General features: G+C 36.6%; 1 long non-coding RNA gene across 21 annotated transcripts; it reads left to right on the top strand.

Annotated features, from left to right (window-relative positions):
- The first annotated feature begins 3,544 nt into the window (after nt 1-3,544).
- LOC110912522 lies at nt 3,545-10,653 on the top strand. 21 transcript variants are annotated; one of them, XR_004883943.1, is made up of 16 exons: nt 3,546-3,884; nt 4,654-4,809; nt 4,950-5,051; nt 5,154-5,305; nt 5,461-5,585; nt 5,978-6,032; nt 6,108-6,198; nt 6,954-7,001; nt 7,083-7,153; nt 7,392-7,961; nt 8,092-8,312; nt 8,493-8,712; nt 8,807-9,031; nt 9,135-9,415; nt 9,720-10,197; nt 10,272-10,653. It is a non-coding gene; the product is annotated as an uncharacterized LOC110912522 (long non-coding RNA). The 21 variants fall into 21 exon arrangements; XR_004883940.1 differs by having other exon boundaries at nt 3,547-3,884; nt 5,978-6,020; XR_004883941.1 differs by having other exon boundaries at nt 3,545-3,884; nt 5,978-7,001; nt 7,392-7,667; nt 7,820-7,961.
- The last annotated feature ends 769 nt before the right edge of the window (nt 10,654-11,422 follow it).

The following is an 11,422-nucleotide window of genomic DNA, read 5'->3' as shown; positions in this document are numbered from 1 at the left end:
GACGTTCGCCACCGTGTGCCGCCACCATGACTATCTTCATCATCATCATCAATAACATCACCGGCTCCGCCGGTTTCACCAGCCGGAGTCCGGTCAGGTTTTAGAGAGAGAAAGTGGCATGTGTTATCGATTGCAGTTGATTTTGATATCTAGACGGTTTTTGATTTTTAGGTTTAAATTGTAGGTTACTAAATTTGTTGTAGGAACTGTTATTTTCTTAGATTAGGTGTACTGTTTGGAATATTGGCAGTGTAATTGTGATTGAGAGAATTATTGTAGAGGTGGTGGTTGTATTATGGTTTTTTTGTTATACAGATGATATCCAGTTTATAAAACAAACAGTATTATATTTTCAGCTTGCAGACCTTTAGACCACATCTTCAGTTGCAGACATAAAATCAGCTGAAATCAGACTGCAGATAGTTTTTGTCCGCAAAAACAAACAGCACCTAAGACAACGAAAAACAACATTATATATAATAATAAACATATTCTCACAATTTTAATATAAAAATGATAAACTTGTATGTTTTTAATTCTATCCTCAATTTTAATACTTTTTGCGAGTTTAATTTTAATATTATATATAATAATAAATATTTTCTCACAATTATAATATGAAAATAATAAATAATAAATGTATATCTTTTAACTCAATCAAAATGGCCTTAGATTATAATATTTATAAAGATAAATATCTTAAGTATAAAATAAATGGAGAAAGTGAATATGGGACTATTAGACTATAGGGTGTAGTCATGACTCACATAGTCATCATGACCCTCTATATCATCGTCAGGTCACCCATTTCTAATCTATCAACCAAAACCATTATCCTAAGGGTGTGGTTATGACCCAAACCACTTTCTCTTACTTTAATTTATTTATGTGAAAAGGAAAAGGAAATATTGAAAAAGGAAAGGAGACTCATGGTTATCATGGTTTAATCCATGCCAACCACGGTGGACGAGGCAAGGGGGTGGTGTAGCAATCCATTAATGGTCCTACGTGACGATTGATGATCAAACCCATGCCCTCACACCCTTTAGCATAGGGTGTGGTCATGACACTCATGACCACCATGACCATTAACATCAGTGTCATGTCACCTAGCTCTAATCCATAATCCAAAACCACTACCCTAAGGCCTAAGGGTGTGGTCATGACCCAAACCACTATCCCCTTATTTATTTTAATTTATCTTTGTTTAAAGAAAAAGGAAATGATTACTTGAAAAATGGAAAGGAGACCATAGTTGCCATGGTTTAATTCATGCAAACCATGGTGGATTAGGGAAGAGGATGGTATAACCTTCCATTCATGTTCTTATGTGGCAAATCATGTCCCAACTACCATTTAGCCTTATGCATCTAAGTGGTTGTTTGACAACTTCTGAATGGTTAAGTGTTGAACCAGTAAGAGGTAACTATTAAGTGCTGAACCAGTAAGAGGTTTGAACCATTAAGAACCAGTACAATACTTAACCGTTTCGAGGCAAATGTTTGACCAATTCAGATTAGATGTCTTAACCATTCAAACTCAGTATAATGTTTAACCATTCAGAGATAAATGTCTGAACCATTCAGATATCTGCTCGAAACAAACAGTCTAAACCATTAAGTACTGAACCAGTAAGAGGTCCGAGCCATTAAGAGGCCCATTAAGAGCTAAACAAATAACCCCTAACTTAGATGCGAAACCTATCAAAACGACGTAGTTTTGATTAAAATGAATTAACCTAGTATGAAAAAACTCACTATCGAAAGAATAAGTTCATGCCACTTTTACCTGAATAATCGGAGCAGAATTTTTAACTAACTCAATATTATACATATAACAAAATTAGATAAATGATAATGTAGCAATTATTACTTATCCCACTAAGATAAGGGCACCATGTCCAGGCCCGGCGTCGTCCCAAACACTACTTTCAACGGCCTGTTGTCATCCTCAGCGTCGCACCATGGACGTTCAAGCTGGCCCTCCTTCTCACACACACCTATCTTTGCTATATAATAAAAGAAACCATTTTGAGGACACTTGTCATCATATTAAGCCATTTCTTATGGATAATTATTATTTGAGTTTAATTTATTTTAATTAGTTATAGATAACCCTCTTACTAAATATTATTTAATTTAATATCTTATGGATAATTATTATTTAGTTTAATCTCTTCTAATTAATTATAGATTAATTATTATATAAAATTACATTTATTCGACCCGTGTAATACATGAGGTTTTTAAGATATAACTTTTTATTGGTTGATATATAAGATTAGATTTATTTATTTCGTACAATACACGAGGTTTTTTAAGGATATATATATTTTTTATTTAGTATAGAAAATTACATTTATTCAACCCGTTTAATACACATATTTTTAAAGATGTGACTTTTTTATTATTTGATATATAAAATTACATTTATTCAACTCGTGTAATAAATGATGTATTTTATTATTTGGTAAACAATATTATTAATATATTGTTCGCCGCTAATAAACCGCCAGTCAAACCCACGTTTTACTAGATCCTGACCGTAATAATTCAGGCGATTACCTTCAAGATTTAGGTTCTGTTTGTTTTTTGGCCAGAAATACTTCTGGCCACTTATGTCTGCGCCGCGCAGACGCGGGCAGACGTTTGGAGTCCGCAGATTGTTTGTTTTCTCGCAGACCTTTCATTAAAAAAGGTCTGCGAGACCTCTTCTTGGCACAGACATTGACATATGTCTTCTAACCTCTTCTCACCTTCTCCTCTTCTCCCTCCAGACACCACCTCCCCTGCCACCACCCCCCCTGCCACCACCTCCACTCCGCCACCACCTCCCACCCCTGCTCCGCCACCAAATCGAATAAAACCCCCCAAATCCACAAACTAAAACCCCCAAATCCACAAACTAAAACCCCAAATCCACAAACTAAAACCCCCAAATCGAATCAATGAACATTAACAGCAACTTACCGGTGAGACTCGAACCCGCTGCTCATCAGCAACTTACCAGTGAGGGTTGTGTCGGAGATGAAAAATCAGGGGCCGACTCCCTTTCTTGGTCGCTGGAACAGATGATCGACAGAGAGAGAAGAGTGGTGACGGTGGTGGCTGTGGTGTAGTGGTTGTTGGTTGTGGTGTAAGGCAGTGGTGGTGATGAAGGCAGAGAGAGAGATCGAGGGAGGAGAGAGAGATCTGTGAGAGGAGAGAGAGACGGTGAAGGGCGGTGGTGTAGTGGTGACGGTGGTGGCGGTGGTGACGGTGGTGGCGGTGGTGGCAGTGGTGAAAGCATAGAAGTCTGGTGTGTGTGTTGTGTGTGTAATGTGTGTGTGAAGAGGTTTTATATAAAAAAAAAACAAACCCTCTTCTCCTTGCAGACTGCAGACATTTGGTCCACCTCTTCTTCTGCAGATGCCTGCAGATATGGTCCGCAGACTGCAGACCTTTTCCTACAGAAAAAACAAACAGCACCTTAATCTCATCCGTTCAAACCCAAAAAATTTGGCACTTTTTTTCTTTTCAACACTAGTTAATTTTTCCTGTGTTTTCTGTATATTTCTTGCGTACGCTCCCTCAACCGTTGCCCCTAAAATTATCAATATAAACTCACTTCCACCTTCACCTTAAATCCTCTTCTTTCTTTCTCTCTCTAAAATTTCTCTGATTCAATTGCTGGTTATATAATTGATACAATCACAAATCCAAATCAATAAACCCAGATCAACAAGATGAAACATATCAATTCAATTGCGGCGTTTCTAGAAGTGATTATCATGTCGTTGCTGATGAATCTCAACCTCAGCCAATCCAATCAATCGATACTGCTTCCCACTTGACTTCGCTGCTTCTTCACATAAGGAAACCCTAGAAGCGAAATCTCAACCTCAGGTACTGTCAGTTTCGTATTTTTTTTTGGTAACTTCGCTTTAGAATTTAGGGTTCGCAATTTCACATACAACTCTTGGCGGGGTAAAATCCGGAAGGCTCGTGGTGGAAATTGTTTCTACCATTGAAGCAACCGTGATTTTGCAGCCATGGCGTTCACCATGCTCACCACTCAGTTCACTTCCGTGAATATCTATTCAAACTGCCAACCTGGTGTTTGATTAATTGCTTCCCATTTTATATGTGTTATTTCATATATTGTGTTTTGAAGTTGAAGATGATTTTGTGTTTATTTCAAATTCAGGGTCAAAGCTGCCTCTTAAACGGGTCAAAATTTCTAAGAAAGTGGCTGCCTGATCAATTTCATTGTGTTTTTTTAATAGCATTTCATTGTGTTTTTTTAATACCATTTTGAGAATTGTTGGATCCTATATTATAACCATCAACTTCAATATCTTGGTACTACATAAACTAATATTGTGTTTTTATTATTCATCTCATGGGTGCAGTGGCGGACCCAGAATTTTATTTCAATGGGGTCCATTTTCGGGTCGGTCCTCGTTCGGGTCGAGTTAAAGTGAGGTTTGAACTAGATTTAAAAAAAAATAAGAAAAATGGGCTTATCAAGGATTGAACCCATGACCTCTTGGTGGAAAAGAGGGAGATTTACCACTACACCAGCTTTCTTTTTATTTCTATGGTGTCCACCTAATTGTATTTATGGGGTCCATATACAATTTAATATACCGAATCTACTATTTTTTTTTAAAAGATTGGGGTCCGGGGACCCCGGTGGCACCAATGTGGGTCCGCCCCTGCATGTGTGTAGTATGGAGCAACAAGGGTGGATATTGATCTTGCTGGCTAACGGTTCTGGGAGCGAAAAGGAGATCAAAAGGCCATCATATGGCTTCATTATCGTACATGGGTAAGTTAAATCTCCTTCTGATTATGTTTGGAATTCATTAAACTTAATTTTGCATATAGGGTTCTTGGTAATTAGATTTGGCGATTCGTTTGTTTGACTAATAAATGGTGATGTTTTCTGATTGACATCTTGATTATCAGGAAATTTGAGATGAATCTGATTGATGAACAAAATCTCAGTTTATAGCAATTTGTAGAATCCTTAACCCTCTGTTTTCTTGATGTGGACTGTCACAAATCCGGGTTAGTTTTGTTGAGTATTCTTGATTTGTGTTGTCAAAACAGTCACAATTAATTTTGTTAATTTACTGTTTTAATAAATTTCTTGATGTGGGTTCGTTGCAGATTGAGAATAAAGTTCATGATTACATGAACTCACAAGCCAAATTCGAAGACAAGATGTGGGCGATTCTGAATGTCTGGCTGAATGAAGATCAACTATGGATAATCTTTCTAGAGTCACTCACAAGATGAAAGATGTTGACATCGACATCCAGGTACTACTAATTAGAAAATAATTTTCTTATTAAACATGTCAGTTCATCTTATCTTTGTTTTGTTTATTGGTATGTCTCTATCTGAGCTACATATTAAACATGTTAGATGGATAGTAACAAAGACGGGTTTGTTGACTTCATGGAATTTGTTGCAGCCACTCTTCATGTTCATCAGTTGGAAGATCAAGACTCGGAAAAATGGCTACATTTATCACCGTCAGCTTTTGAGAAATTTGATGTTGACGGGGATGGATATATAACTCCAGAGGAGCTTAGAATGGTAAGCCATTGCTTTTCGCTTTTCGTTTACACGTAGGGGTGTAATATACATTTTGTTTTTTTAAGTAAATTTTAATATATTAATTTGCTGAAAAAAAATAAAAAACTAACAAAATTCGGGTTGAACGGGTCATGTTCGGGTTCATATGTATGACACGATTAATTTTCAGGTTCGGGTTCATCTAAAATTTTCGGGCTCGGTTCGGGTTGAACCCGTCAACATGACCCGTTTAGCATCCCTATTTACACGTTTGAATAATAATAGTCATGAACGAGCGTGTACTCACAGGGGCTTGCGAATGTGTGTTGTGATAATATATTTGTGTTGAAGTTGAAGGGAGTTAGTTATGTTGAATCATGTGATTTAATTTGAAGTTGGTTGATTGGAAACAGATTTGGTGATAAGTGGATCAATAAGGAGATGACGACAATGACGGTGATGATAAATGTTGAATATATGTTCATGCTTTTGGTTCTGTATGGTTCCTTATTTTTGCAAAACCTGAGGTTTATATCGTGACAGTTGAAGGAGAGCCAGTGATAAGTTATAGGGGTGGCATTGATGGTTTTGAAGCTACTGCTGTTGAATCTGATCAGAAACTTGATGTCACTAGGTTAGTGATCTTATAACCTCCCTTTACTAACAATCCACTGCTTAGTAGCTATCCACTGATGTACTAACTATCCACTGATAACCCCCCTTTACTAACTATCCACTACTTACTAGCTATCCACTGATATTACTACATAACAGTGGATATTACTAACATATCATAATAGTGGATACTACTAACAGTGGATATTACTAAAATATCAGAATGGCTAATGGAAAAAGTTGTTGAGGAGGTATTTCTTTTTGTGTATGTATCGATTCTTTACTAAAAAAAATGGCAGTTTTTTTTTTTCAACGTCAGTTGAAGTTTCCTATGTTTTCTGCATGTTTTTCGCTACTTGGGTACACTCCCTCAACCGTTGCCCCTAAAATTATCAATATAAACTCCTTCACCTTCACTTTCAAATCCTCTTCTTTTTAAAATTTCTCTGATTTCGATTGCTGGTTATAATGGATACAATCACAAATCCAAATCAGTAAGATGGAACATATCAATTCAATTGCGGTGTTGAATCATTGCTTTATCCCAATAAAACTCCCTTCCCTTTTCATACTTCTGAAGAATCATTCTTCGTTTGTTGAATCATTGCTTTATCGTCAACTCTTGGCGGGGTAAAATTCGGAGGGCTCGTGGTAGAAATTGATAGTTTCTACCATTGAAGCAACCGTGATTTTGCAGCCATGTAGTTCATCATGCTCGCCACTCAGTTGAATTGGTACTCACTTCTGTGAATACCTATTTAAATTGCAAATTAGGGTTTCAAATTGGGGTTGAGGATGTTCTGCAACAGGTCCCTTCATCGCGTAAGTGTTTCCATTCAAGCAAATTACGAATTTTCAAATTGAATTTCATCTTTAATCTAATCACCGATTTTCTTTTTCTAGGTTTTCATTCAAGCGATTCTTTCGTTCATACCTCACTCCCCAGTGTCGATTTTTTTTGTAGATTTCTCAAGGTATGTGATTTTTTCTACTTCTGTTCACTCCTCGACACTGGTTTTTGATATTTCCGTCTATTTTTGTGAATGGATTGTGTTAACTTTTGTGAATGGATTGTGTTAATTTTTGTGAATGGATTATCCATCTGGTAAGGATATTTGATAAGTTTATTTGTTAATTTCTTATTCAAGGTACACAAAATATGAGATTATAAGTTTATTTGTTAATTTTTATATTTGATGTGATGTCTTCTAGGTGTTTGATGAAATGCTACATATGATCAAGTGGAGCAATTGTTAAAATTCTCTTTGTTTTATGATTCTTATGTTTTCTGTGTGGGGATTCGAGGGGTTTCGGAGGGCGAAGAGGGGTTTCGGAAGGGGGTTTGTCGAGTCGAATTGTTCCTGGTGGAATGCTGCGGTTAGCGGGTTTGGGAATTCCGGGAAGGGGAGTGATACGGGTAAATGATCAGTGGTTTAGAAGATGTTGTTAGGAATCAGTGGATCCATCAACAGTGGATGAACAACAGAGGTTGTTAATAACAGTGGATTAGCAGCAGAGGTGGTTAGCTAACAGTGGATCAGCAACAGAGTTTGTTAGTTAACAGGGGTTAGCAACAGAGGTTGTTAATAACAGTGGATTAGCAGCAGAGGTGGTTAGTTAACAGTGGATCAACAACAAAGGTTGTTAATAACAGTGGATTAGCAGCAGAGGTGGTTAGCTAACAGTGGATCAGCAACAGAGGTTGTTAGTTAACAGGGGTTAGCAACAGAGGTTGTTAGTTAGTTGGGCGGTTACCTGAATATCAGGAGTTTAAGAACATGGGTACGCTCCCTCATTTTCTCACCATGTTAATGGCAGTTTGCTGATGTTTCTCTCCTCCATTTTCCCCTATATAAACTTATGTTGTAAACCCCTCTCACATCCTCAATCATATTGTGTTTTTTTATTACAGAAGCATCCCAGAAATCGTTCCCACGCTCATCTTCTTCAATCTTCCATGGTGGCTAAGGTAAGATTATGTTTTCAACGCTTATCTCTCCAAGCAATTTTTCTATTTTTCGTTTGATTTTTTTACTAATTGGCGATCGTGTGAAGTTAATACAATAATTTAAAGTGATGAAAGGATATCAAATGAAGCAGAATGTGAAAATCAGTAGACTAGAGCAAGAATTGGTACGATCCTTAATCCCAATATGTATATTTACATCATTTTCAGATTGCTTACGAATTACGATTATTGCACTGGTTGTGTTGAATTATGTCATGTGGGTATTTAGGATACGTCAAAACAGGAAATTCAGTAAAACACTCACATCCTCACTTTGTTATATTTTTTTTATTACGGTTTATTAGGTTTGATTCCGTTGGCAAGGATGACCCCAATTGAAGATGATGATTAAAATGGGGAAGGAGTGGAGGAGTTGATTAATTGATTTCCTCTCTCAAATCTCAACATCACTGTAAGTTCAATCTAATCATCTCATCAATCGATTGATTGATTCTTTTCACCTGGTTGGTATTAAATCCCACCACCCCTGCTCTAGTTATGTATGGTTGAAGGTTGTGTTGAAAGGTTAGTGGGAATCAATGAAGTAGTCTGTTCAAATCTATCAAATATTGTTGTGATTTGATCTAATTTGACCTAATTTTCACATTTGATGTAGCAGAGTTCCGATATGTCTTCTTTGTTCGATCACCTCGAACAAAAAACCTCTTCTCAAATCCCGAATCATTCAATTTCCTCTCTTAATTCTCTCGGGCTCTGATTTTGGGGGTTCTTGGTGATATAGTCGACTGTCATGGAACCGAATTTGGGAGTTCTTGGTGGTATATTGGGCTGTCATGGGAGAAGAAGGCGTGTATCAGGAAGCAAGGCATTCACTGTCAATTAGGTAAATAATTACAACCCATTAAAGGCATATTAGTCTTTTCAACTTTTTGTTATAATATGTTTTATTTATCTATAGTAATGTTGATAATATATTGTGTTTATAGGTGAAAGAGGAAGTTGAATCAGCAATATAAAAACATATAGCTGGTGGAATGACAATTTCTTCACTTGAGATCAATCATCTTGATCGTTATGTGCTTTCTATAGCATATACTTTTACTCAGACTAGACTATATGATGGCCTTGTAAGAAACCATTTACATATTAAGCCACTGACCAGGGAAGAACGTCAACATCACCTATTCCCAGAGCAAATAAGCACAACTCCGACAAAACATGCTGAGTAATGAATTCAAGGTTGGTGCTTACAAGGTGTTGCGTGATGGTAATGATCAAGACCTTGAATATGTTTTCAGTTTTAATGTTGTATTATTAATTTTATGTTCATCTTTAGCAAAATAAATATACATGGAACACTAGCCGTTCTGATTGGTGTATATCTCATCAGAAGATGACATGGGATCTACCAATTCCAGTCTTTTATCATGCAGAGATGAGAGACAAAAGAACCTATGCTAAACAAAGAAACCATTGATCATATTAAGTGATTATTGTATTTGACAGCAATCGTTTCCCAAATGGTGGTGGTACATGTCTGATTGATGATAGATTGAGTTTGTATTGTGTAGGGATGGGAAGAAGGTGAAGAAGGGCTTGGGAAGGAGAAACAAGGGATCAAAGGTCATGTTAAGGTTACTAGCATGTTTGGGGATTTTGGAAAAGCCGAAACGAGCTAGTGTTTTCTAGAAAAAGGCTGAACATCGATCGAGTATTTGCAGAGATTCAGGCCATGGCGTTTCTGTGGTTTAAGAATAGGGCGAAATAAAGGATTGTTAACTTTTTTTGACAGGGCATATGGGCTGAATGATGCAATGTAAGAACATCTGTTTAATTTAAGAAGCTTCAGATGCAATGTAAGAGCATCGATTTATTAGAAATTATATATTATTATTATTTTAGCATGGACTTGAATGATGCAAGTTCTTTTTTAAAGGTTTTCAGTATGTATTACTTGATGAGATCAAAAGGACTGTTAACTTTTCTTGACAGTGCATATGGGGTCAATATAAAATTTTAGTCTTTCTAAGGTGTATTTCTACATGTGAGGTGTGTTCCTCTACTGTAAATTTTCTTATGAGAAAGATGTTTGCATTGCTAATATGTTTATTTCCTTTTAACAGGTCTGCGGACCACCAAATTATTATGTGGGATTATATTCTTATGCATTTTGAGATTGCCAAACAGGCAGAGTGTCCCTATGACATTACTATGATAATATTTAACTTGAGTAATATTTCAAGTTTGACATTCCAGATTTGAAAGTCCAACCTCTTTTGACGGGGCATCGGAAGTAACTGGATGTGGGAATGGATTTGAAACCCCGGATCGGATGCGGAGCTTCATCAGGTGTCTGTTTGCTAACATTTGTTTACCATTGCTTAATTGTCACACCCCAACCGATGGCGGAAACATCGGGATGAGACGAAGTGTGTAAAGATTGCTAGAGACGTCATAACACTATGTGACAATATTTAATTAATTTCAAATTTCATTTCAAAACTAAATGTTATACAATATTCAAAAGGAAATAACAACATTGTTTCAACAAATAACATAACAACAAAAGATAGATAAATTTAGGTGTGTATCTAGCCACCCTAAACTTGTTTCATCAATCATCCATACTTCAATAATCAACCTGCAACATGTATTAAAATAGAGTTTCAATGCAAAAGCAAAGAGCGAGTATACAAGTTTGTTTATATAGCATAATAAAATAAAAACTCATATCCAACATGAACATAATAAAATAGTTTCAGCCATGCTAGTTTACGCAGTCCAAGTGATAGCCCAAGTTTCCAATGCGTTAAAGTACCTAACCCAAAGTTTCACGGGAGGTTAATATGTCTCCTCCTAACAATACCCCTCGACTACAAATGGGGGAGGTGCATTACCCCTATAGCGCTACCATTGTTAAGGCGGAACTACACACAGGGATTAAACGTTCACATAGCACAAAATAGTCTCAAGTATCACAAGTTTCATGTTTCATGTTTAAATGGATAGAGCATGTTTTAAATAAGTTTCAAGTGTCAAGTGTGTTTAATATAGAATACATGTTGCACCCAAAGTGTTTAAAAGTAAAAATGGGTTCGAGTATACTCACGGTGGTTGCAAGCTTTCCTACTTGAAATCCTGCGAGCGTTTGGTGGATGGATTAAGTTGGAGCACCTAGTCCTTCTACACAAGGAAACGTAGGTGTATGAGTTTGGCGTATAACGGAAGATTATAAATTTGGAGTTTAACATAACATAAAGTATGATATCAAAAT

Source organism: Helianthus annuus, chromosome 16 (assembly GCF_002127325.2).
Source record: "Helianthus annuus cultivar XRQ/B chromosome 16, HanXRQr2.0-SUNRISE, whole genome shotgun sequence".
NCBI lineage: Eukaryota > Viridiplantae > Streptophyta > Magnoliopsida > Asterales > Asteraceae > Helianthus > Helianthus annuus.
Note: the sequence above shows the minus strand (reverse complement) of the source record. Positions and strands in the feature narration are given on the sequence as shown.